Below are 27,039 nucleotides of genomic sequence, written 5' to 3' on the forward strand. Positions count from 1 at the left end.
TCAGTCAGGTTTTCCCTGTTCCCCCGTGTTCGGCCAATTTTTTTTTTTTTTTTGAGTCACTTTGTCCAGATATCTTTAATTAGCAATATGTTTAAATAGTTACAAGCCTTTCCTTCTTTTCTTGTGACAGTTTGAGTTGAATTTCTATCATTTGCAACCTGTCACTGTAAGGCACAAACATGATCACGCAAGATGCGATAGTAGATTTAAGCCAGTTGTTTTTAAGTTTGTGTTTAAGGAGAAACTAACAATGAAAACGCACTCGTTGACGGAGGAAAAGTTGGAATGCAGCCTCTGGTGCTGTTTGAGCGATCCCTCTCCCCGGGGCCTGGCCGCGCACTGCTGTGTTCTGGAAGGGCTCATTGTACAGTCAAGGCGGCAGGTAAGAGTCCCGTACAGGTGTCTGCCCGCTTTTCCTTTCAGGCTTCTGTGTCAGCTGTTTTTCCCCTGTAGGATGCGTCCCTGACCTCCACCCCTTAACCCTACCCAATTTGTCTTTACATGTCTGACCATCAAGGCTCTCCTGGGTCATATTCAGTTGATGTTGATATTTTCCCTTCCTCCCCTCTTTGGTCCTCACTATTTTTACTTTGGTCATGTTATGCTATATACTCTTAAGTCTTTTTACATTTTTTTATGGTGGCAGGGGAAAATATTTTATAATTATGCTTTGTGCTTTTTATCTTCCAGTCAGTAAATGCTTGGTAAATATTTGTTTTATTGAGTATATGACCCTATTCTAGCTATATCGTGCTTGAACAAAAATCTTAACTACCTTGTAAGTTAACTGCTAAGAATTTGTCAAAAGTGCAGAGCTACATCAAGAACTTGTCATGGATAGTACAAAAAGGTCTCTAAGGGCTTGATGGAAGTCTGTAAATTGATTTCATATGAAAGAGAGTGTAAGAAGTGAAAATGTAAAGCATGACTGGAGAACCAGAGAGATAAAGCAAGGGTCCCTTTCTCCAGATCCTTTGTAACAGTATTATGTGATCTCTTTTAGAAATCACTCTGAAAGATAATGCCAACTCGGAACCTAGGAAACCATCCAGTGGGTTTCTGCAGGTTAGGTGGTTCAATTCCTCATCAGCACCTTTGTTTTCTCTGCCTCAGTTTGCTTACAATGATGTTCTTAGTAGCTGTAATTACTGTCTCTCTTTGAAAGCATTTTTTTTTTAGCTCACAGCGGCATATGTGCATTTTTATTTAACCAAGTGTTAGAATTTTTACTCTGCTGTTGTGGGCTCTGGGTTAGCTACTTTGGTTGTTTAGTTGTAAAATGATTAGCAGGGAAAACCGTGTGTGTTTGTGTTTGTGTGTGTGTGTGTGTGTTTTAAGTTTCTTTTGTTGTCAGAGCACTTAGAATTTTATTTTATATGGTAATTCTGTCAGTTTACTTTATTCTCCACCCCACATTTATTGAACAGCAAAGTATGAGAGTAGTGTCCCATAAGTAGCTTTCAGAAGAATTACAATTGCTGTATATCTGAAGTTCTGTTCTTTTCTTTTCTTTTCGATGGATTCTCACTCTGTCACCCAGGCTGGAGTGCAGTGGCACCATCTCATCTCACTGCAACCTCCGCCACCCAGGTTCAAGCGATTCTCTTGCCTCAGCCTCCCGAGTAGCTGGGATTACAGGCACCTGCCACCCCACCTGGCTAAGTTTTGTGGTTTTAGTAGAGACGGGGTTCACCATCTTGGCCAGGCTGGTTTTGAACTCCTGACCTCGTGATCCACCTGCCTCGGCCTCCTAAAATGCTGGGATTACAGGCGTGAGCCACTGTGCCTCGCTGAACTTTCGAGAAGTTGTTTATGTATCAATTTTCAAAAAACTATCATATCAAAAGAGAGCTGTGTCCTACATTTGGAAAGATACAAAAACTGAACCTTCTGGCAGGCAGTTTTGCTTGCTGGAGCTTGAGATAGAGCCACACATTGGCCTCAGTGGATTTATGGAGAAAAATAGATACAGAAAGTTAATTCTAAATAAGACCAAAAAATCCTTTTCTTGAGCAGTGACAGGTAAAGAGGTTGTCTTGGTTAACCTTGAAATGTGTTGCCCTTGATCAAGACAGTTTTATGGTGGGGATGGTAGTGGAGATAAACTTGTTTGAAATTTGTCCACTTATGGTAACCTTTGTGGTAGCCATCACAGACAACTTCATCCTCACAGGCCTTAAAATTACTATAAAACTAATAGAATGGAGGAGAAACAAGGGACCTGAATAATTAGATGCTTAGATAATTGTAATGTGTTTTCATAACTGGTGAAAAACAGCAGTGTTAGAAGCACTTAAACATTCTATGTAAGGAACACTGCCTGAATTTATATTGCGGTTTTTGAGCACCATTCGCTGTTTAAAAACTGGCATATTTTAGGTCATATTTTAAAGACAAATAGAAAACTTATCTTTTCAAGATTGATATAAAGCTTAACCTTATCAAAATTACAAAATTTACAAAATATGATTGAAAAATATTAAGGCATAGGTTTAAATATTGGTCATCATTTTAGATGTCTTTCAAAATAGATTGTCTCTTAAATATTAAACTGAACAAACTTTGAACATGTTGTAGAGTTTGTGCTGAAGGTTAAGTTTCCTGTGGTGGTGGTGGATATTTTATAATATGGATAACAAAACCTTCTTATTTTAAGAAATTTAGAAAATTTTTAGGCAAAACTAGAAAATATTATCGATAATTCTACCACTCAGTAGGTACCAGTATCAGAATTTTGTATTTTTCCAGTCATCTGTGCATCTCTTTTCTCCTGTGTTTGTATATGTTCCCTCTCCCTTGAAAAATCAGATTTTTTTTGTAATCTGCTTTTTCACTCAACAATATTGTAGATCCGTGTCATAACTTACTCCTCTGCAGTGGCTTCAGTTATTGTGCACTTTCTGTTGGATGATTATACCATCTAGTCAGTCATGTTTCCTGGTACTGAATACATAGGCTATGTGTGTGTGTGTTTCTACCTTAACTAATGCTTTAGACATCAATAGGTAGAGCTGAATACTTGAAACCTTCCAAGTGGTGGCTTTCAGTTCTCATTGCTGAATTGGTTTCTAGAGATGGAACAAATTATATTGTATGGAAAGTTTTTTTTGTTTTTTTTTTTTGAGACTTAGTCTTGCTTTTGTCACCCAGGCTGGAGTGCAATGGCATGATCTCAGCTCACTGCAACATCTGCCTCCTGGGTTCAAGCGATTCTCCTGCCTCAGCCTCCCAGGTAGCTGGGATTACAGGTGCCTGCCACCACGCCGGCTAATTTTTCTAGTTTTAGTAGAGATGGGGTTTCACCATGTTGGCCAGGCTGATCTCAAACTCCTGACCTCAGGTGATCCACCTGCTTTGGCCTCCCAAAATGCTGGGATTACAGGTGTGAGCCACCATGCCCGGCCTTTTTTTCTTCTAGGTACCAGTTTGTATTTATCAGTTTGGTAAGAATGTTAGAAAGTGTGCAATAAAATGGGCAGTCTCACAGTCATGGCACAAAGTATAATTATCTTTGACTTTCTAGAAAGCAGTTTGGCTTTCTAGAAACTTGCCAACCTCTCCGCATTTAGGCAAGATGAATTCTGACTACCCCAAGGTGGCCAACCTTGTCCCTGTGATTCCAGATCTCCCAGAAAGAGAGGTTTAGTCCCAGGGAAAACCCAGATTTTCTTGGCTTAGCCCACCTTGACAGCTAATCACTGGAAATGGGGCGGGCTGGTCGGATTTTGTGTCAAGAGAGGGAGGTGGAAAGATGGGAGGGAGGTAGCAAAACCGGCCTCAATGGAACTCTGTAAGTTAATATGGAATGGCAAAGGGATGTTTCTTCCAAGGAAGAAATTCTAGGGAAGGAAGGTAAGTGGAGGGGAAGGCAGCAATTCTCAAAGTTTTGGAATCAGGACTCCTTTATACTCTTAAAAATATATTGAGGGCCCAAGGAGCTTTGGTTTATGTAGGTTATATCTATTGGTATTTATCACTAGAAATTAAATCAGAAATATTTAAACTATTCTTTAAAAGCTCATCACATATTGTTATAAATGCTTTTATGAAAACATTTCTAAACCCAAAGTAGCACAATCTTAACGTTTTTTGCAAATTTCTTTGATGTTTGGTATGTCGTTTTCATCTGCATTCAATTTATTGTGTGATATTTGCTTGAAAAAATGTGAACAATGTCCAATCTCATACAGATAGCCATTTTAGATTATTGTGGAGATATATATATATATAAAATAATATATATATATTTTTTAGATGGGGTCTTGCTCTGTTGCCCAGGCTGGAATGCAGTGGTGTAATCACAGCTCACTGCAGCCTCAGTCTCTGGGGACTCAGGTGATCCTCCCACCTCAGCCTCCAGAGTAGTTGGGACTACAGGTGTGTATCACCACACCTGGCTAATTTTTTGTATCTTTTTATAGAGACAGGGTTTTGCCATGTTGCCTAGGCTTCTTTTTTGATACTCCATCAAAACTTGGTTTTTCTTGAACTTTGGATCTTTTACCCTTGCATGATATTATAACATCGTGCATTGGTCATTTAGAAAATAATGGTTCACCGAGATCTTCTACATGTTGATACATTTGATTATACAATATCAAAATACATTCATCAATATCACCATCAATCTCATCAGAATACTTTTGGAAAGCTATGGTGTATATAAGTTTTCTAAAATTCTAATTTTTTGTTCAAAAGCTTGAATTTTATTATTGAATTTTATTATGGTCTGTCTTTCTTTAATTGACAAAATCTCATTTTTTGAGAAAATGTCTCCCAAAAACCCAAGTTGAAATAACATTGTTTGTCAGTCATGCTTTCAAGTAAAAATGGTATTCCATTAAAGTGGTTAATTCACTTCACAACTTAGTCACACGAGGGTTTTTTCTCAGGCAGTCTGTAGATATGCTCATGTGTACTTCCAGTTTCATCCCTTGAAATATTAAAAAGACATATTCAAGGATGAAGATGTAGTACAATTTTCACTGCTTCATCATAGACATTCTTTTTATTTTCCAACAGGGCCTTGTTCTGTCACCCATGCTGGAGTGCAGTAGCATGATCACAGCTCACGGTAGCCTCCACCTTCTGGTCTCAATCCTCCTACCTCAGCCTTCCAAGTAGCTGGGACTACAGGTATGCAACCACCATGTCCAGCTAAATTTTGTACTTTTTGTAGAGATGGAGTTTCACCATGTTGGCCAGGCTGATCTCAAACTCCTGACCTCAAGTGATCCACTTGCCTCAGCTTCCCAAAGTGCTGGGGTCACAGGCGTGGGACACCATGCCCAGCCTGCCCTTCCTTTTTAAACCTTTCCTGTGCATAGTGAAGAATACCATGGCTAGTTTGGTGTTACTGCCTTTGTTTGTGCTGAAGTACCAGCATTTTTACCCACTATTGTATTTGCACCCTTACAGCAAATGTCACCATGTTAGTATTCCTGTTAAAATAGTTTGGACCTGGGCATCTGAGGGCCCCACTTTGGGAACCGTTGAAATAGGTACTTAAACCTACTATGTATCATATCTTTTCATCTACAAGATTTTTAAAAACATGATTTCAGTTAATTTATTTTTATAATTTTTAAAATATGGTTTTGAGGGGGTTCAGTCCAGAGCAACAACATGTATTTTATTTTGCTCATGCTGAAGTTTACTAGATAAATACTAACCTAATAGAATGAGGTTCTAAATCTTTTTTTGCAGTTTCTTTAGCCAAAAAAAAAAAAAAAAAACCCAAAACTAAAAACATAAAAATGGTCCACAGGGTGTATTCCCAATGTATGCTGAAGAATTTGAAGAAGAAAATGCAATACTCAGTAAGTGCTGTTCTTTATGAATAGGATTAATTTTGAAGAGTTTCTTTTAGCCTGTGAAGAGATTTGGGACATAGTAAGAGAGGAATGAGAAGAATGAGAATAGTAAAATAAACCATTATTGAAGAGATATACTGTTAATGATGTCCTCCTTCCATACAATTTGTTTTTTTCTTTTTTTTTTCTTTTGAGACAAAGTCTTGCTCTGTCACCAGGCTGGAGTGCAGTGGTGCAGTCTCAGCTCACTGCAACCTCCGCCTCCCTGGTTCAAGCCATTCCCCTGCGTCAGCCTCCTGAGTAGCTGGGACTACAGGCTCGTGCCACCATGCCCGCTAATTTTTATATTTTATTTTAGTAGAGACAGGGTTTCACCATGTTGGCCAGGGTGGTCTCAATCTCCTGACCTCGTGATCCACCCACCTTGGCCTCCCAAAGTGCTGGGATTATAGGCATGAGCCACCGTGCCCGGCCAACTTGTTTTTCTTAAAAGAACCTTTAGTAAATATTTGGCTTCTGTGGCTTCAGGTATAATTCAGATTACCGTTTTCAAAGCAGTGTTTCCTAAAGTTGTTTGTGCGAAATTGTTTTCGTGACTTGAATCTAGTTGTTCTGAAGCTAATATATAATAATAATGGCTTCCCCCCAATTTATAATAGCAAACAGTACAAAGTAACAGACTATTAGATGAGGGATGGAAGGAGAAGGACAAGGGTTGAAAAAGTATTGCATGCTACGTTCACCATCTGGTTAATGGATACATTTGTACTCCAAATCTGAGCATCAAGCAGTATCCCATGTAACCTGCATATGTACCCACTAAATCTAAAATAGATTCTGAAAAAAAAGTTCATCCATATCAGCAATAATTGAATTGAAGGTGTAAAACTGTAATAAAAATTCAGACACTACAAAGTATCTTGTAGTTAAGCTACAAAAAAAAAAACCCTAAAACCATCTATATAGAAAATTTTAGGAATTGATCTTAAAGGAAATCCAAATAAGTAGAGAATTATCATGTTAATGAATGTGATAACTTAATATTAAATTACATTATTTTTTCCAATAAATCTAATATGGTCATTGATTTTAATAAAATATTTGATTCTAAAATGTGCATAGAATATTAATTTTTAATAAATAACTTGATTAATTTTTAAAAATGCAAAGGGTTGCACTTGCCTTATCAGACATTGGAACTTATTACAAATATATGGGGAAAAATGTGGTAACTGGTGAAGTTTTAGTTTCCATTAAGAAATACTGGATATGGCCAGGTGTGGTGGCTCATGCCTGTAATCCCAGCACTTTGGGAGGCTGAGGACGGCAGATCATCTAAGTTAGGAGTTCAAGACCAGCCCTGCCAACATGGCGAAAGCCCGTCTCTACTAAAAAAAAAAAAAAAAAAAATTAGCCAGGCGTGGTGGCGGGTGCCTATAATCCTAGCTACTCAGGAGGCTGAGGCAGGGAGAATCACTTGAACCTGGGAGGTGGAGGTTGCAGTGAGCTGAGATTGCACCACTACACTCCAGCATGCGTGACAGAGCGAGACTGTGTCTCAAAAAAAAAAAAAAAAATGCTAGATCTCACCGGCAATGGAAAGGGAAAGGAAAGTTACTGATGGCAACATATTACTAATGGTAAATAAGCACATGAAAAGATGCTCAATATCATATGTCATTGGAAAATTGCAAACTAAAACAGTGAGATGCCACTGCATAGCTATTATAATGGCCAAAATCCAAAATACCAACACTACTGAGAGCTGGTAAAAACAATGAGCAGAAATAACTTACTCATTGCTAGTGGGGATGCAAAATGGAACATCCACTTTGGAAGACAACTTAGCAGTTTCTTATGAAACTAAGCACACTCTTAGCCTATGATTCCATAATTGTGCTCCTTGGTATTTGCCAAATGAGTTGAAAACTTATGCCCACATAAAACATGCACACAAATGTTTATAGCAGTGTTATTCATAATTACCAAAACAAACAACCAAGATACCTTTCAATAGGCAAATGGACCAACACTCTATGGTGTAGCCATATAATGGAATATTAATCAGTTCTGTATAGAAAAAGAGCTATCAAGCCACAAAAAGGCATGGAAGAACCTTAAATGCATATTACTGAGTGAAAGAAGCCAATATGAAAGCCTACACACTATGTGGTTTCAAGTATATGACATTTTGAAAAGGGCAGAACTGTGGAGACGGTAAAAAGATCAGTCATTTCCGGGGGTTCCTGGGGAGGAAAGAAAGGAGGAATAACTAGGTAGAGCACAGGGGATTTTTAAGGCAGTGAAACTATTATTCTGTGTAACATTGTCATGGTGGGTACATCTTATTACACCCTGTTAAAATCCATAAAATGGACACCACAAAGAGTGAACCCTAATATAATTATGAACTTTAGATAAAAATAATTTATCAACATTGGCTCATCACTTGTAACAAATGTAACATGCTAATGTTAAAAATACCATAAGATGTTAAAAATAGGAGAAATGGGGGTGGGGTGAGAGAGTCTATGGTTACGCACTTTAATTTTCACTAATACCGTCTGTAAACCTAAAACAGCTCAAAAAGTAATGTCTATTAATTTATATATATATAAAATATATATGTGGTTATTGCAATGCCTTATTGCGATTAATACACAGTGAGAGATTGTGTCTAAGAACTGACATGGTCTTTAATTTGAATAACAACATTGAAATACTATATTAGTGTATTTATAAATTAAGAAAAAGTAAATTTTTCATATATGAATTGTTTCTAACACTTTATTGAAATAACATCCACATCAATCCTCATCAGTTCTGATGCCCACATAATAATTAAAAGCCTCCAGCAGGTCCAATTTCATTCATTCCTAGAGCCAATGAGTTTCACTCTAGCAGGCCATGAGTAGCAGTTCTTCAACTGACAATGATATCTAGAAAGAGAAAGGTGTGTTCTATTTTTTTGTGACTAGTGTCCTAAGTCATGGAGACAGAATCATGGGCTTGGAAGTAGCATCATCTTCTAGGTTGCTGTGTAACTCACATTCCCAAGGAACAGACTGTCTGGCAAACCCTTTGGTCTCCATCCTTGGGATTTCTTCTTCTCCTCTACATTGGTTTCTCTTTCTCTCTTTTCTAAATCAATCATTTTTTCTTTTTCCGACCAATGATGTTTGTCCTTTTGTCCTAGGACTGGATCTCATTTATCTTTCTGGGAATAGCGCCATCTCTAAAGACTCCAAGTTAACCCACTTCATATCTAATCATTCCAGTCTAGACACTAAATATTGCAGTGTCAGTCAACATTCCCAGGGCCAGATCTTACCTCACACCTCAGGGTCATAACTCTCTTGACTACATTGGGTTTTGTCCTACTTTTCTCATTCTTGGCCGTGTGTATTTTGTCCTATCCTGGGAACAAGGAGAGTAGTCAAGAGCTTTCTCTTGCATTTCTGTGTTAACCCTACTCCCACATTCTTCCCAGAAAGCCAGGAAATACAATGCCAATGTTTTCCATTCAGTTTATATTTCATGTATAATTAACTTTTGTGTTGAACATGAATAAACTGAAAATTTCTTGAAATAGAAACAATTTGATAGAATTTTGTGGGTACAGTATATACAATCCATGTCCAATAAATTACTGACATCTAAACTTGTTATAGATCTTTTGTTCCATCATGTACTAATTCAGTAATTCTATTGCAATAAAACTAACGTTTGTTATAATTTGTTCTTGGTAAGCCTTTTTCTGTGTTTTGCTTGTGGTTCCATTAGCTTCTAGATGAGCGCTTTTGTATATCTAATTTAGAAGCTTTACATTAAGAACAGTAAGAGAAAATCCTTTAATCTATATTTCCACTTAAAATAAGATTATAATAACATGTGCTCCACCACATATAGATGTTCACAAAACATAAGCAAGTATGAATATTTTTTATAACCACTTATGAAGAAATAGCAGGGCTCCTATTACATGTATTGTAACAAATTATAAAGTCGTAAACACATACTATTCAAAGTAGCAATAGGCAAATCAGAGAGAGAGAGAGAGAAAGAGAGCACAATGTTGCTTCCAGAAGACACTGAATTTATTGCTACCACTGAAGAAATTTTTGGAAAGGATGAAGCTTTTTGCTAACATATACGATAACAACAGCAAAAGGAATAGGACCTGGAATCTTCAGTTGAATCAGTCTATTTATAATCTCATGTAAGAGGTAGAGACAAAACATAGGTCATTACTTTCTCATCATTCATTAATTCACTCACTCATTCAAAACACAAATAGATGCATGCTCTGCTAGACACTGGAGATACAAAAGGTTACAACAACCTCTCAAGATTCTCAAAGCCGGTGGGGGAAATAGGCGTATAAACAAATATCGTGCACTGTCATATTGGACACTTGAAGACTGCCTATTGGACTGTGGGACTACAATATAAGATACTGTCAATTTGTCCTAAGAAGGTCACTCACGGGGAAGTGAAAACTGAATTCCGTCACAAAGGAATAGTCAAATTTTCCGGGCCAGTAGGGAAAATGCCATTCCAGATGGCAGGAACATTGTGAGCAAAGTTAAGGATCAAGGAAAAAATATAAGTATGAAGAGATGAAAGTAGAGGCACGTTGCTCAGTACAAGGGTGGAGTATTTGCTGGAGAGAAATGAGAATTAGGGAGCGACGGACAGGGTCAGATAAAAAATGGTCACGGTCCACATAAAACTAAGGAGTTTAGAATTTATCATGAGACAAATAGGTGTCATTCAAAGATGTTATAAGGTACAACATGATGAGATTTGCACCTCAGAACCACAGCCCTGATAGTGGTTTAGAGGCTGGATTACAGGTGGGGATGGAGGAGCTGTGGTGGAGGCCAGGGTAGGAGAGAAAGGAGTGTGAGGAGTGGTGGGGTGAGTGGCGTGGGGATGGATTTCCTAAAAAGGTGATAGAGGAAGAGAGATTGGGTTGGGACATTCAGAAGTGAGAACAGAAGGAAAAAAAAAACAGATCTAAAAGGAAGGAGAAGTGATAGTGTGTATACCAGTTTGAATAACAATACTACAACTGTTTATTGAGAGCTCATGATGTACCAAACATGATATTTTAATCCTCACTACAATTAATTTTGTAAATTTTTTTTTTTACTTTTATCAATTCATATTCAGAGGAGTTAAATTGCTTACTGAAGGGCATGCCAATTTTAAGTTAAGGGATGAAGTTAAAACTAAATGCTACTAGATACAGAGCTGATGTCCTCAACTACATTCTTTGGCCCTCTTAACTGGATCAGCAACAGGGGAGAGGGCGGAGACTAGAATAGCTCTTCACAGTTCTCTGGATCTGCTTGGATACTGTCTAGTTTGGAGGAAGAAGATGAATTAAATGGAGGTATCTGAGGGATATTCAGGTGCAAAAGATAAATAAGCAGTTGGATACATGCGTCTGAAGAAGGTTCCTGGTGACACTGGTTGGTAGATAGACTGAGAGCTGAAATTCACCTGCAGTAATTGTTACTCTGTGTCTTCCTGTTGAATTTATGAGTCAGATCAATATATATTTTCCTCTACCTTTTAAAGTTAGAATTTACAATACCTACCTAATAGTTACTTCCTGCAGAGTAAAAATCTTTTGTATTAGTTTTTCATTGGTTGTATTATTTATTAATGCTATCCTCAACAAATATGTGTTCATTAACCATTGGGTGCATTGTGCAAATTACACCACACTATTTGATGGAAAGAATGAGGTCTCTTCTTGCTAAATAGTTCTAGTCATCTCCCTTTTATAGTTTCCTTTACTTTGTCTTTAGAGCAATTTATTTTTCTATTCATTATTCATCTTATTACATGTTCTTTTTGGTTCACTTTCTCTAATCCTGTTTTGCAGGAGAAATATTATAAATAAAAACATCTATATATAACTATAAAGCTTATACTCTCATAGCTGGCACAGAGTTTTTGCAAAAGCAAAAAGATGAAAACTTTAGCTCTTTTGTAGGTATGATTTTTGAGTTGAGATGGCAGGAAAATTTAGTGGGATTTTGATATAAGAGTAACAAAAGGGAGCCTCTAGGGACAAAGCAGATAATACATTGAGAATGAACAGAAATTATTTCTCAGCCTGGCTCTGCCATGGCAATTCTTGTCCCTTCCCTATAATTAATTATTTTCTGGTTTAACTGAGAAAACATGAGACAATCTCAAATTTCCTCAGAGCTAGATTACAATATTCCATTTTATTAGCCCTAGAACAACATGAACAGAAGCTTTAGTGGTAGTGTTATAGTCTATGCTGAGGTTTGTTAGCAGTGCGTCATTACCTGAGAGATCGCTGCTTAGTTCAGCCAGTTAACTGGAGCTCACCAAAATGTTTTGCTCTTGAAAGAGAAAGAGGGGGAGAAAGGGGGGGGGCAGAGAGAGCGAGAGAGCAAGACAGAGCTCCTTCACAGAGCAATTCATGTAAATGCATTGTCCAATGGCCCTGAGATCCATTAATTAAATTAATTAGACTTCATAGCATTTGCTGATGAACCATGATGAAAAAAGTTGGAAGAGAATAGGAAACACATACACTGCAGCATCTGGTTTTGCCAGAGTTGGGCCCTTGAGAATTATTAAGTGATAGTTTGACATAATTCAGAATTAATAAAATCTGTCTGCCCCCTGAAAGTGTGCATTTTCATAATTTAAGTAATTCATGCAAATTAGCTTAGATCAAAATGTGAGCTCCGTTGTTGCCTACAAGTTAGCATGACTTCATGACTGGTAATATAATAGTATCATCACCCCAGGGAAGGATATTTCTGTGAAATTAAGTAGTATAGTTCTATCTGTAGTATAGTTCTATCTGAAAAATCCTGCTAATAAATACAGGCCTTATTTTGATATTTTGGAATTTTATAGGGAATTAAATACAATACAATAATGCATCCTACTGAGGTCAGACAGCTGAGAAAAACAGGTCAGTCAAATCCTCATTCCTGTGAAATTTACCAAGGGGCTTTTAAAATGGCCAAACGTTAAAGTATCTAGCATGATGCTTGAAATATAATCTGTGGAAATACACTAAACTAAAATGATCTTGTCCAGTCTCATGGTTTCAAATACTAGCCCCATGCTAACGATCAAATTTTCTATGCATTCAAAACTCCTGAACTCAGATTTAGATATCTAACATCCCTACTGGTTTCTTCACCTTACTGTTTCCCATGCCAAACTTCTTTCTTTTCTTAATCCATTTTCCCCCACCTTTTCCATTATATTAAACGTAATTAAATAGGGATGCTTGGCTCAGGCTATGAAATTTGACTCACATCACATGCCAAATTCATCACCAAATCCTGTCTACTTTGAAAATATTTTCAAAATATGACCACCTCTTACTACTACCACTCTAGTTCAAATCATCCTAGCTCTTTCCTAGGTGACTGCAGTAACATCTCACTACCTAGATCTACCCTTTGTCCTATAGTCAATTCTTATCTCAGCAGACAGCAGACTATTAAAGCTGTGAACCATATCAGCCTCCATTTCAAGTGCCTTCAGTGGCTTCCATTTCACCTCCAGCAAAATGGAAATCTCCACAATGACATCTAAGACTCTCCATGGTTGGTCCCCCTTCTTGCCTTACAACTAAAAACTCTTCTACATTTCCACTGTATTTACTCTGCTGTAGCAGGGAGACCTATTTGCTGTCCCTTAAGCAAAGCAGTCTTTCTCCTCTGGTCTTTGCATTTGCTGGTCCTGTTACTGGGAGTGTTCTTTTTCCCATCCACTTGATGACTTCCCCATCTCCTTCAAGTCTTTGATGGAATGTTCTTACACAGTGAGGACTTCCCTGGCAACCATATTTAAAACAGAATCTTCAGTCCCATGTCCAGCACTCTTTATGCACCTTCCCTGTTTTATAATAGTTTGAGAAAATGAGTAAGTGTTTTGGGGACACAGCACTTACTATCACCTGATATAATTAGGCATAAAACTGTATTTCTTAATTATTTTCTTTCTTGTGTATTTGTTTGCCTCCTGTCATAACTAAGCATTTAGTGAAGATTGTCTATTTTATCCACAATGGTATTCCTAATTCCTTAAAAAGTGTTTGGTATAAAACAAACATACATTGAGCATTTGCTGAATAAAAGAATTATATGTAAAATTATGGTCAGGCATTATTTGAGGGGAAAACTCTTAGTCTCTAAACAAATTTATTTGGATACCTGGTAAATTATACTATAATTAATTTGGGAAATAAACTTGTTCCTCTTATGTCAATTGAGGAAAGCTTTGGCAGGAGCATTCTGCTTCATCTCCAAGTCTTTTTCTTCAAAGCCTATTGTTATTTTTTTCAAATCTGACCACCCTATGAGACCCACCCAGCTGAAGATTAGCTGGGATGCCCAGTTCCTGTTCTCATTGTGGGGTGCCCGATTTTCTGGGCAATCTGTGAGTAGATAAAGCAGTGAGATGGGGTGAGGTTACAGGCATCAGCCCATTCTAAGCTTTGCTCTTCAACACATACTGTCCTCCTGAGCCAGAATGCAGACCATGGCTACTTTTGCCCCTGCATGTCTGTTCTGATTCCTTTCTTCACATGGGATGCCTCACTATTCTTCTGCTTTTAATATGGAGCTTCATTCTCTAAGCTAAAAGGCCAAGCACAGATTCACCTGCCAATGAAGCTCTTTAAATTATCTCTTCTTCCTCAGGACTCACTGGCTGTGAAGTCCATGGAGCAAAAACAGAATTTGCTACTTTTCATTGACATTGTTGTAGTTGAGTTGTGTTTAACTAACTTGTTAAATGAACTGACACTGTACATTCTCCCTATAAAATAACAGTGTGTTTTCTATTATGTCCATTGCCTCAACTTGGCATTATGTTAACTTATTTACAAGCCAGTTTATTTAGGTTGTATTCAAGTTAGTCTTTGGTGACATAAATAAAATCAGTGATGTGGTCATAATAGAGCAGTGTTATTTATGTAAAAATATGTTGGGTCTTGAAAAGATTAGAAAAAGCTAAGTTGATTAATGTGAGGGCTAAGCAATGTAAAAATTTTAAGAAAAAATGATAAAATTAGAATAATAACAAAATTTTAATAAGCTAAAAGGTTTTTGCACTTCTGTTACTTTAAATTTTTGTTCTACTTTAAACAAATAAAAATTTGGAATTCTAATTGACTTGTTATGATAATAATTTATACAAAGAAGACAATGTATAGAAACTCCAGTTAATAAAGTGATAATCAAAGGGTCCTGGGCTTATATCAAAATATTGGCCAATTAATTTACATTTGTGGTTTTTTTTAACCCTGTGATCCTCCTCCTTAACTCATTTTTTAGATTAACTATCAAAAAACTGGTCTCAATTATATTTGAATAGAAGGTTTCTACTGTATTGTTCTCTAACTTGACCATGTTCGGTACCCTTAATTAAAACATATAATTCTTTAGTAGTTTTCATAGATGTTTTCTTTCTAACTGGTTATATGAAAGCTACCCAAATAATGGGCAAGTTGAATAGTCGTGGGGTAGGCTCAATGTTGATCTGTGGAATGCTACCATAGGTCTCCACAAGCCTAAGACACAAAAACGCACCCTTAGAATTATTATCTGCTTAACAGTAGAACTGTGACTGAACCTGAGGCTTGCCCGACTCCATACTTCTTGGTGTTATTCACAGCACCACAGCCTAATCTTGCTTGTTTCTTTATTTGAAGAAATCTTGAAAAAGAATTGCATTCTTTGATTTTTCTAGTTAATTAAAAATTTCACCTGAATCAGCAATATCTTACTGTGATGGCAATTGCATCTTCTAAAAAATCACAGTGGAGATATATTTGGAATAAATATATCCAAATATTTAAGTAGTACATTCTCAAATATCGGAGTAGTATATTCTATGAATTATGTCTGCAGGCTTAGAAATAACCTTCATATAATGTTAATAAAAACCAAACTAAGTAGCTATTCAAAGTATACTCACGGCATTGGACATTTGGGGGTAATTTTCACCAACCAACAATGTCTGTATTCATATCTTTATATGATGGTATTGTTATTTCTATAGTCTTGGTCAACAAAATTTACTCATGTTTGATATAATTTCCACATACCCATAGCATGTCTTTGGAAGTAATGCAGTGCTTGAAATTTAAGGAAAAAATATCTGGTTAGGATTCCAAAATATAAACTATTAAATAAAATAGTGCTATTTACTTTTAAGATGACGACAGTATTTTGATGGTACAGATTATTTCATCATCCAGGTATTAAGTCTAGCACCCATTAGTTATTTTTCCTGATGATCTCCCATCTCCCTGTCTCCACTCTCTGAAAGTCCCCAGTGTGTGTTGTTCCTCTCTTATGTGTCCATGTGAGTTCTCATCATTTAGCTCCTACTTATAAGTGAGAACATGCGGTGTTTGGTTTTCTGTTCCTGTGTTAGTTTGCTAAGGATAATGGCCTCTAGCTCCGTCCATGTCCCTGCAAAAGACATGATCTCTGTTCTTTTTCATGGCTTCATAGTATTCCATGGTGTATATGTACCACATTTTCTTGATCCAGTGTGCCACTGATTGCCATTTTGGTTGGTTCTATGTCTTTGCTATTGTGAATAGTGCTGCAGTGAACATATGCATGCATGTGTCTTTATAATAGAATGATTTATATTCCTTTGAGTATATACCCAGTAATGGGATTGCTGGGTCAAATGCTATTTCTGTCTTTAGGTTTTTGAGGAATTGCCACACTGTCTTCCACAATAGATGAAATAATTTACACTCCCACCAACAGTGTATAAGCATTCCTTTTTCTTCACAACTTCGCCAGCATCTGTTATTTTTTTGACTTTTTAGTAATAGCCATTCTGCCTGGTGTAAGATTGCATCTCATTGTGGTCTTGATTTGTATTTCTCTAATTATCATGAATAGACAGTTTTGAAAATTTTACAATCTTTTTTTTTTTTTTTTTTTTTTGAGACGGAGTCTCGCTCTGTCGCCCAGGCTGGAGTGCAGTGGCGCGATCTCGGCTCACTGCAAGCTCCGCCTCCCGGGTTCACACTATTCTCCTGCCTCAGCCTCCCGAGTAGCTGGGACTACAGGCGCCCGCCACTGCGCCCGGCTAATTTTTTTGTATTTTTAGTAGAGATGGGGTTTCACCGTGGTCTCGATCTCCTGACCTCGTGATCCGCCCACCTCGGCCTCCCAAAGTGCTGGGATTACAGGCGTGAGCCACCGCGCCCGGCCTACAATCTTATAAAGACAAATTAATACAGAATTTTCTGAGCTAGGGTGTAAACGGCTTTTCTGGGGCAAGATTATAGAGATTAAGAAAATGAGGTAGGGAGAAATTGAGCTACATTATTGTCAAGTTTAGCTTGCTGGGAGTTAAAACAAAACAAAAAAACAAAACTGAAGTCTTGGACTTATTAATAACTATTCCTGGCTTCCTTCCCTCTGCTAAACATGGATTGTCAGATTTCTCTCTGTGAGTTGTCCTCATCCACTACTAGAGTCAGTCCCTGCACTGTATTCCCTGGCAATGATTTTGCAATGAGTTTCATTCAGGTTCTTAACACTTTAGGATAATGTGAACATTCTCCTTTAACTTCTCTCTGCTTCCAATGTCTTCCATTTCTATCTTCCCTGCACACAGAACAGTTTATTTATCTTTCTTAAATACGGCAACTACTCTCAGTTGTCTAGAGGATAAAGCACAACACTTTTAAACTTTACCCAACTAGCCTAGAAAAAAATTTCTCATATTTGTTATCTCACAGATACTAGAATATATTGATTTATACCTACTTCTTTTTCCCACACAAATTAGCCCACTATGAATAACATCCACAGTCTCTTTTTTGTTGTTGTTGTTATCTATCTGAATTCTGCCCATTTAAGGTAAACTGATGTCTACAATTACTCCTGCTCAAGTACTTCTAGAGCCTTCTAGCATCTGGTATCCAATTCTGTCTTTAAAATACCTACCTACTACCATGGTTTCAGTTTTCTTGACTGTATCCTAACAGAAAAAGTAGTACAAAGGGATCACAAATGCAGAATAAAAGCTAGAAACATAGAATGATTAATACTCACAAATTTTAGAGGAATGGATGGATAGTTTCATTGTAATTGAAAGTGCGGAGGATTTCTATGAATTAGTATACTTTAAAGCATTATTTCAGTGAATCCGTGGCTGAGCACCTACTCTAATCTGCCATCAGCCATAACGAGAAAAGGAGAATAAACCACGGATTACAAGGCCTTCCCTTCAAGGCTGGTCTTGTTTATTTCTGAATGTCTTTACAGAGAACTCAGTTCTAATTTTGCAGAGTTTTATGTTACATGCATAGGACAGAGAATAGTGACTAGGGAAGCTCTGAGATTTCTAGCATGCCTGTTGAATAAATAATACTATTCTTTCAACTTTCTTACTGCTTTCATCTTAGGATCTACAGCACTCTAAAATACTAGTCAAACTTCAGAATACTCCTGTACTAAGCTTATGGGTGATCTTTTTCTGAGATTTACTAAGGGGAAAATTTGATGGATCGCAGGCTGCCAAGCAAGTTCCCTGGAAGATGCAGATCAGACCAAGGAGCAGCCTTTTTGCCACAACAGGTAGTCATGTTACTGCTTCAGGACTGCGAAATGGAATAGATGAAAATGTGTTCATGTATGTGGCCTTAAGAATGTCACACAGAATTTGAAAAGTGAGAGCTTATCCTTAGAAAAAGAAAAAGGCTAAAGCCTGGCAGACATAAGAGATAGGACTGGACACTTGGAGAACAGGCTGATATCTTCTTAAATGCTGGGCAGACTTTAAAAAAAATTCTGTGGTCTGTTTTTGCTAACTAGACCCTATATACTCTTCTTAGTAACATCCTTACACGGAAATAACCATCTTTGTGCCATTAGTTCAGTCTCAGATGGAAAGAATGAGAAATCATCTAAATAGAGATGCAGAAAAGATTCAGCAGGATGAAAAGAACTGAACAGCACTGAGAGATGGGTGATATATAGTTCTGGAATCATACATTCAAAACACAAGCTGGTGAGACATTTAGAGAAAGCACTTTTGCATGCACTTGTCTTCAGCCCCTGTAGCCCACGAATCAAAGCAGTGTTTCAGGACAGCCAAGGGTTCTTTGAATCATCTCTTGTATTCCTGTGGGACTTCCCTAGTCTTTGGATCCCTCACATTGCTCACTGCTCTGTGTCTCAAGCCTCGTCTCCTTGACATCCGTATGGATTAGCTTTCCGGCTCCCAGTTTAGCGCCATTTCCTTGATTCTGACAACTTTACACATAGGTATCCTGCCATTTACATTCCACATGGCTCCTCACACATGCGTACAACATCCATCAATTCATTTCTTTATAAAGCTGAAATTCAGTGAGTTCCAGCCATATGCTAAGGACTGTGCTAGGTGCTGGAAATCAGTAGTGAGCAACACACTGATTTTTAGGAGTTTACGTGTTAAGAGGAGAGGGACTAAAATATTAAAAATTATTTAAACGAAAATTATTTGTATAAATGTCATGTAGAAAAACATAGAATGTGTGATGGCAAATAAAACTCCTTGTCTAGGGCTTCAGGTACATTGTCCCAGAGGTGTAACCTCTAGACTAAGACCTATGGCTATTGAATTTGAAGGGACATGGGGCGGAATAGAGTGGCGAGGACTCCTGGGTAGGTGCCTTTTGTGAAATTCTGAGTTAGGAAGGATCTGTTCTCTCTGAGGAATGAGTGTAGGCTAATGCCACTGGAGCAGATTAAGCATGAGGCAGGAAGGCTTCATCTTGCTCTCCAAGAGGACAAATGCCTGGGTAGCAGAAAGGAAAATGAAGGAAGGGAAATGGATTCAACTGCTGATTGGGACCTGGGGACAATTAGGTTGAGGGTGTGAGGAAAGTGAGGTGGCCAGTATGGCTCCATGTTTCTAGGTGAAGAAAGGACATCTGGGCAGCATCTACCTGATGTTGGCCAAGCCTATGATATACAGCAAACAGGTGCCCAGTTTCATCTGTCAAGAATAATATAAAATGAAGCAATACTTGTTCCCCTATTCACATATTTGTGAAAATAAGAGTGTGTGTGTGTGCCTGTGTGTGTAAGGTGTGGAAGTCAAGAAAAGGCTGCTGTCATGCTCTCTGGGTAGTTTTTGAGAAAGGAGGAAAGACCCAGGAAATAAAATGTAAATGAGATGCATAGTAATGGTGAAATTAAAAAATGGAGTAGGAAGTAACCATAAATTAGATCGTTAAGGCAGAATGTTCTGGAAGAACATGGAGAGGATAAACAGCTTAGCTGAGTTCTTGATTACATACAGAAGTGAAACCCTTGCATATGTACAAAATTATATTAATATAAGAAGTCTTTGATGTGATTAAAGTCAAGACATTAAACTTACTGAGCATATATGAGTCATTATTTGAAATTTTTGTATATTCAAATTAAGTTGTATTATTTTTCTGGATACAATTTTTTTATATATATATTTTTATTATACTTTAAGTTCTAGGGTACATGTGCACAATGTGCAGGTTTGTTACATATGTATACATGTGCCATGTTGGTGGCCTGCACCCATTAACTCGTCATTTACATTAGGTGTATCTCCTAATGCTATCCCTCCCCCCTCCCCCGACCCCACAACAGGCCCCGGTGTGTGATGTTCCCCTTCCTGTGTCCAAGTGTTCTCATTGTTCAGTTCCCACCTATGAGTGAGAATATGCGGTGTTTGGTTTTTTGTCCTTGCGATAGTTTGCTGAGAATGATGGTTTCCAGCTTCATCCATGTCCCTACAAAGGACATGAACTCATCCTTTTTTATGGCTGCATAGTATTCCATGGTGTATACGTGCCACATTTTCTCAATCCATTCTATCGTTGATGGACATTTGGGTTGCTTCCAAGTCTTTGCTATTGTGAATAGTGCCGCAATAAACATATGTGTCCATGTGTCTTTATAGCAGCATGATTTATATTCCTTTGGGTATATACCCAGTAATGGGATGGCTGGGTCAAATGTTATTTCTAGTTCTAGATCCCTGAGGAATTGCCACACTGTCTTCCACAATGGTTGAACTAGTTTACATTCCCACCAACAGTGTAAAAGTGTTCCTATTTCTCCACATCCTCTCCAGCACCTGTTGTTTCCTGACTTTTTAATGATCGCCATTCTAACTGGTGTGAGATGGTATCTCATTGTGGTTTTGATTTGCATTTCTCTGATGGCCAGTGATGATGAGCATTTTTTTCATGTGTCTGTTGGCTGCATAAATGTCTTCTTTTGAGAAGTCTCTGTTCATATCCTTCACCCACTTTTTGATAGGGTTGTTTGGTTTTTTTTCTTGTAAATTTGTTTCAGTTCTTTGTAGATTCTGGATATTAGCCCTTTGTCAGATGAGTAGATTGCAAAAATTTTCTCCCATTCTGTAGGTTGCCTGTTCACTCTGATGGTAGTTTCTTTTGCTGTGCAGAAGCTCTTTGGTTTAATTAGATCCCATTTGTCAATTTTGGCTTTTGTTGCCATTGCTTTTGGTGTTTTAGACATGAAGTCCTTGCCCATGCCTATGTCCTGAATGGTATTGCCTAGTTTTCTTCTAGGGTTTTTATGGTTTTAGGTCTAACATTTAAGTCTTCAATCCATCTTGAATTAATTTTTGTATAAGGTGTAAGGGAGGGATCCAGTTTCAGCTTTCTCCATATGGCAAGCCAGTTTTCCGAGCACCGTTTGTTAAATAGGGAATCCTTTCCCCATTTCTTGTTTTTGTCAGGTTTGTCAAAGATCAGATAGTTGTAGATGTATGGTATTATTTCTGAGGGCTCTGTTCTGTTCCATTGGTCTGTATCTCTGTTTTGGTACCAGTACCATGCTGTTTTGGTTACTGTAGCCTTGTAGTATAGTTTGAAGTCAGGTAGCGTGATGCCTCCAGCTTTGTTCTTTTGGCTTAGGATTGACTTGGCAATGCGGCCTCTTTTTTGGTTCCATATGAACTTTAAAGTAGTTTTTTCCAATTCTGTGAAGAAAGTCACTGGTAGCTTGATGGGGATGGCATTGAATCTATAAATTACCTTGGGCAGTATGGCCATTTTCACAATATTGATTCTTCCTATCCATGAGCATGGAATGTTCTTTCATTTGTTTGTGTCCTGTTTTATTTTGTTGAGCAGTGGTTTGTAGTTCTCCTTGAAGAGGGCCTTCACATCCCTTGTAAGTTGGATTCCTAGGTATTTTATTCTCTTTGAAGCAATTGTGAATGGGAGTTCACTCATGATTTGACTGTTTGTCTGTTATTGGTGTATAAGAATGCTTGTGATTTTTGCACATTGATTTTGTATCCTGAGGCTTTGCTGAATTTATTTATCAGCTTAAGGAGATTTTGGGCTGAGACGATGGGGTTTTCTGGATATACAATCATGTCATCTGCAAACAGGGACAATTTGACTTCCTCTTTTCTTAATTGAATACCCTTTATTTCTTTCTCCTGCCTGATTGCCCTGGCCAGAACTTCCAACACTATGTTGAATAGGAGTGGTGAGAGAGGGCATCCCTGTCTTGTGCCAGTTTTCAAAGGGAATGCTTCCAGTTTTTGCCTATTCAGTTGGATATTGGCTGTGGGTTTGTCATAAATAGCTCTTATTATTTTGAGATGTGTCCCATCAATACCTAATTTATTGAGAGTTTTTTGCATGAAGGGCTGTTGAATTTTGCCAAAGGCCTTTTCTGCATCTATTGAGATAATCATGTGGTTTTTGTCTTTGGTTCTGTTTATATGCTGGATTACGTTTATTGATTTGTGTATGTTGAACCAGCCTTGCATCCCAGGGATGAAGCCCACTTGATCATGGTGGATAAGCTTTTTGATGTGCTGCTGTATTCGGTTTGCCAGTATTTTATTGAGGATTTTTGCATTGATGTTCTTCAGGGATATTGGTCTAAAATTCTCTTTTTTGGTTGTGTCTCTGCCTGGCTTTGGTATCAGAATGATGCTGGCTTCATAAAATGAGTTAGGGAGGATTCCCTCTTTTTCTATTGATTGGAATAGTTTCAGAAGGAATGGTACCAGCTTCTCCTTGTACCTCTGGTAGAATTCGGCTGTGAATCCGTCTGGTCCTGGACTTTTCTAGGTTGGTAAGCTATTAATTATTGCCACAATTTCAGCTCCTGTTATTGGTCTATTCAGAGATTCAACTTCTTCCTGGTTTAGTCTTGGGAGGGTGTATGTGTCGAGGAATTTATCCATTTCTTCTGTATTTTCTAGTTTATTTGCATAGAGGTGTTTATAGTATTCTCTGATGGTAGTTTGTATTTCTGTGGGATGGGTGGTGATATTCCCTTTATCATTTTGTATTGCATCTATTTGATTCTTCTCTCTTTTCTTCTTTATTACTCTTGCAAGCAGTCGATCAATTTTGATGATCTTTTCAAAAAACCAGCTCCTGGATTCATTGATTTTTTGAAGGGTTTTTTGTATCTCTATCTGCTTCAGTTCTGCTCTGATCTTAGTTATTTCTTGCCTTCTGCTAGCTTTTGAATGTGTTTGCTCTTGCTTCTCTGGTTCTTTTAATTGTGATGTTAGGGTGTCAATTTTAGATTTTTCCTGCTTTCTCTTCTGGGCATTTAGTGCTATAAATTTCCCTCTACACACTGCTTTAAATGTGTCCCAGAGATTCTGGTATGTTGTGTCTTTGTTCTCATTGGTTTCAAAGAACATCTTTATTTCTGCCTTCATTTCGTTATGTACCCAGTAGTCATTCAGGAGCAGGTTGTTCAGTTTCCATGTAGTTGAGCAGTTTTGAGTGAGTTTCTTAATCCTGAGTTCTAGTTTGATTGCACTGTGAGAGACAGTTTGTTATAATTTCTGCTATTTTACATTTGCTGAGGAGTGCTTTACTTCCAACTATGTGGTCAATTTTGGAATAGGTGGGTGTGGTGTGGTGCTGGGAAGAATGTATATTCTGTTGATTTGGGGTGGAGAGTTCTGTAGATGTCTATTGGGTCTGCTTGGTGCAGAGCTGAATTCAATTCCTGGATATCCTTGTTAACTTTCTGTCTCGTTGATCTGTCTAATGTTGACAGTGGGGTGTTAAAGTCTCCCATTATTATTGTGTGGGAGTCTCAGTCTCTTTGTCGGTCTCTAAGGAGTTGCTTTATGAATCTGGGTGCTCCTGTTGTTGCATATATATTTAGGATAGTTAGCTCTTCTTGTTGAATTGATCCCTTTACCATTATGTAATGGCCTTCTTTGTCTCTTTTGATCTTTGTTGGTTTAAAGTCTGTTTTATCAGAGACAAGGATTGCAACCTCTGCCTTTTTTTGTTTTCCATTTGCTTAGTAGATCTTCCTCCATCCCTTTATTTTGAGCCTATGTGTGTCTCTGCATGTGGGATGGGTCTCCTGAATACAGCACACTGATGAGTCTTGACTCTTTATCCAATTTGCCAGTCTGTGTCTTTTAATTGGAGCATTTAGCCCATTTACATTTAAGGTTAATATTGTTATGTGTGAAATTGATCCTGTCATTATGATGTTAGCTGGTTATTTTGCTCGTTAGTTGATGCAGTTTCTTCCTAGCATCGATTGCCTTAACAATTTGGCATGTTTTTGTAGTGGCTGGTACCGGTTGTTCCTTTCCATGTGTAGTGCTTCCTTCAGGAGCTCTTTTAGGGCAGGCCTGGTGGTGACAAAAGCTCTCAGCATTTGCTTGTGTGTATAGTATTTTATTTCTCCTTCACTTACGAAGCTTCTTTTGGCTGGATATGAAATTCTGGGTTGAAAATTCTTTTCTTTAAGAACGTTGAATATTGGCCCCCACTCTCTTCTGGCTTGTAGAGTTTATGCTGAGAGATCAGCTGTTAGTCTGATGGGCTTCCCTTTGTGGGTAACCCGACCTTTCTCTCTGGCTGCCCTTAACATTTTTTCCTTCATTTCAACTTTGGTGAATCTGACAATTATGTGTCTTGGAGTTGCTCTTCTCGAGTATTATCTTTGTGGGGTTTTCTGTGTTTCCTAATTTGAATGTTGGCCTGCCTTGCTAGATTGGGGAAGTTCTCCTGGATAATATCCTGCAGAGTGTTTTCCAACTTGGTTCCATTCTCCCCGTCACTTTCAGGTATACCAATCAGACGTAGATTTGGTCTTTTCACATAGTCCCATATTTCTTGGAGGCTATCTTCGTTTCTTTTTATTCTTTTTTCTCTAAACTTCTCTTCTTGCTTCATTTCATTCATTTGATCTTCAATCACTGATACCCTTTCTTCCAGCTGATCGAATCGGCTACTGAAGCTTGTGCATTCGTCACATAGTTCTCGTGCCATGGTTTTCAGCTCCATCAGGTCCTTTAAGGACTTCTCTGCATTCGTTATTCTAGTTAGCCATTCGTCTAATCTTTTATCAAGGTTTTTAACTTCTTTGTGATGGGTTCGAACTTCCTCCTTTAGCTCAGAGAAGTTTGATCATCTGAAGCCTTCTTCTCTCAACTCGTCAAAGTCATTATCCGTCCAGCTTTGTTCCATTGCTGGTGAGGAGCTGCGTTCCTTTGGAGGAGGAGAGGCGCTCTGATTTTTAGAATTTTCAGTTTTTCTGTTCTGTTTTTTCCCCATCTTTGTGGTTTTATCTACCTTTGGTCTTTGATGATGGTGACGTACAGATGGGGTTTTGGTGTGGATGTCCTTTCTGTTTGTTAGTTTTCCTTCTAACTGTCAGGACCCTCAGCTGCAGGTCTGTTGGATTTTGCTTGAGGTCCACTCCGGGCCCTGTTTGCCTGGGTATCAGCCGCGGAGTCTGCAGAACAGCGAATATTGCTGAACAGCAAATGTTGCTGTCTGATTGTTCCTCTGGAGGTTTCAACTCAGAGGGTTACCTGCCCATGTGAGGTGTCAGTCTGCCCCTAGTACTGGGGGGTGCCTCCCCGTTAGGCTACTCGGGGGTCAGGGACCCACTTGAGGAGGCAGTCTGTCCGTTCTCAGATCTCAAAATCCATGCTGGGAGAACCACTACCCTCTTCAAAGCTCAGTTGGAAATGCGGAAATCACCTGTCTTCTGCGTCGCTAACACTGGGAGCTGTAGACTGGAGCTGTTCCTATTCAGCCATCTTGGAACCGCGCCTCTGGATATAAGTTTATTAAAATGAAGACAGACTTACATGGGAATATTGCCTGGAAAGTAGAATCAAATATGCAATAAATTTCGAGAAATTAACAAATGGTTTCATTTACACTATAAGCAATTATTATTGATTTATAACCATTAATATTTTCATTTGTTTTCTGATCTTATAAACACTTCAAATAACATTTATTTAAAAACTTTGTAATTGATTAAAAATTAATCTCAATAATTATAATAATTTTTGGATAAAGTTTATGTAATCATCATTATTATTAAAAATGTAAAAAATCCAACTGTATAAGGTTAAACCTGTACAGAATACCACAAACTTATTCAAGCATATTTTTGCTTTGTCAAAAATCTTTTTCCCTTAATGTCAAACAAAAGATTATAGAGCTAAGTAGTACATTTCTATGAAAAGAAAAATAACAATGACAACAATGAAAATAAAAGTCAGGACTTAAGCTAAGAAAGAATAGAAAACCTTAAGGAGTATAATAGTGACAGGCAATTTTAGCATTAATTATATAATCTCTTATTTAAAGTTAAACATCACTATGAAAAAACTGAAACATTCTCTTGCTGAATGTGATATGCCAGCTGAATAATGAGAAGGTTTGGCTTCTAAGTAGCTTAAACTTAGCCCGGAAATGCAGATTGTTGGTATTTTCTCTGCCCTCCAAAATTGTGATAATGAAATCTTTTAGTCTTTCCATTTCTGTTATACATAAATATGATAAAACAAGAACAAGAAAATATGCTTTCATTGCCTTAGGATGATGCATTTCAACTCAGAGTCTTCATATAATTATCATACTATCAGAACTTCTACAATGACAGTAGTCAATACTGAGAGCAAAAGGAATCCTCAAATTCTTCCATAAGGAAATGTATTATTAGCAAATATTTATTTAAGAATTTCAAAGTATTATACAGTCTAAAAATCACATACATTCACACATTTGTATATTTGAATAAATGCCTAAGAAAATGAAACCAATGTTTAAAGAAAACACATTTTTAAATTTTAAAGCAAAGATCATTTATAGCTCTAACTAAAATGTTAAATACCTCTTAAGTGTGTCTACGACTCATAGGCA

The 27,039-nt window shown here is 37.7% G+C and overlaps 1 pseudogene; it reads left to right on the forward strand.

Moving 5' to 3' along the window:
• Positions 1-27,039, forward strand: part of LOC101132165 (uncharacterized) — a 169,592-nt pseudogene that overhangs the window by 1,891 nt on the left and 140,662 nt on the right.

Source organism: Gorilla gorilla, chromosome 16, assembly GCF_029281585.2.
Source record: "Gorilla gorilla gorilla isolate KB3781 chromosome 16, NHGRI_mGorGor1-v2.1_pri, whole genome shotgun sequence".
NCBI lineage: Eukaryota > Metazoa > Chordata > Mammalia > Primates > Hominidae > Gorilla > Gorilla gorilla.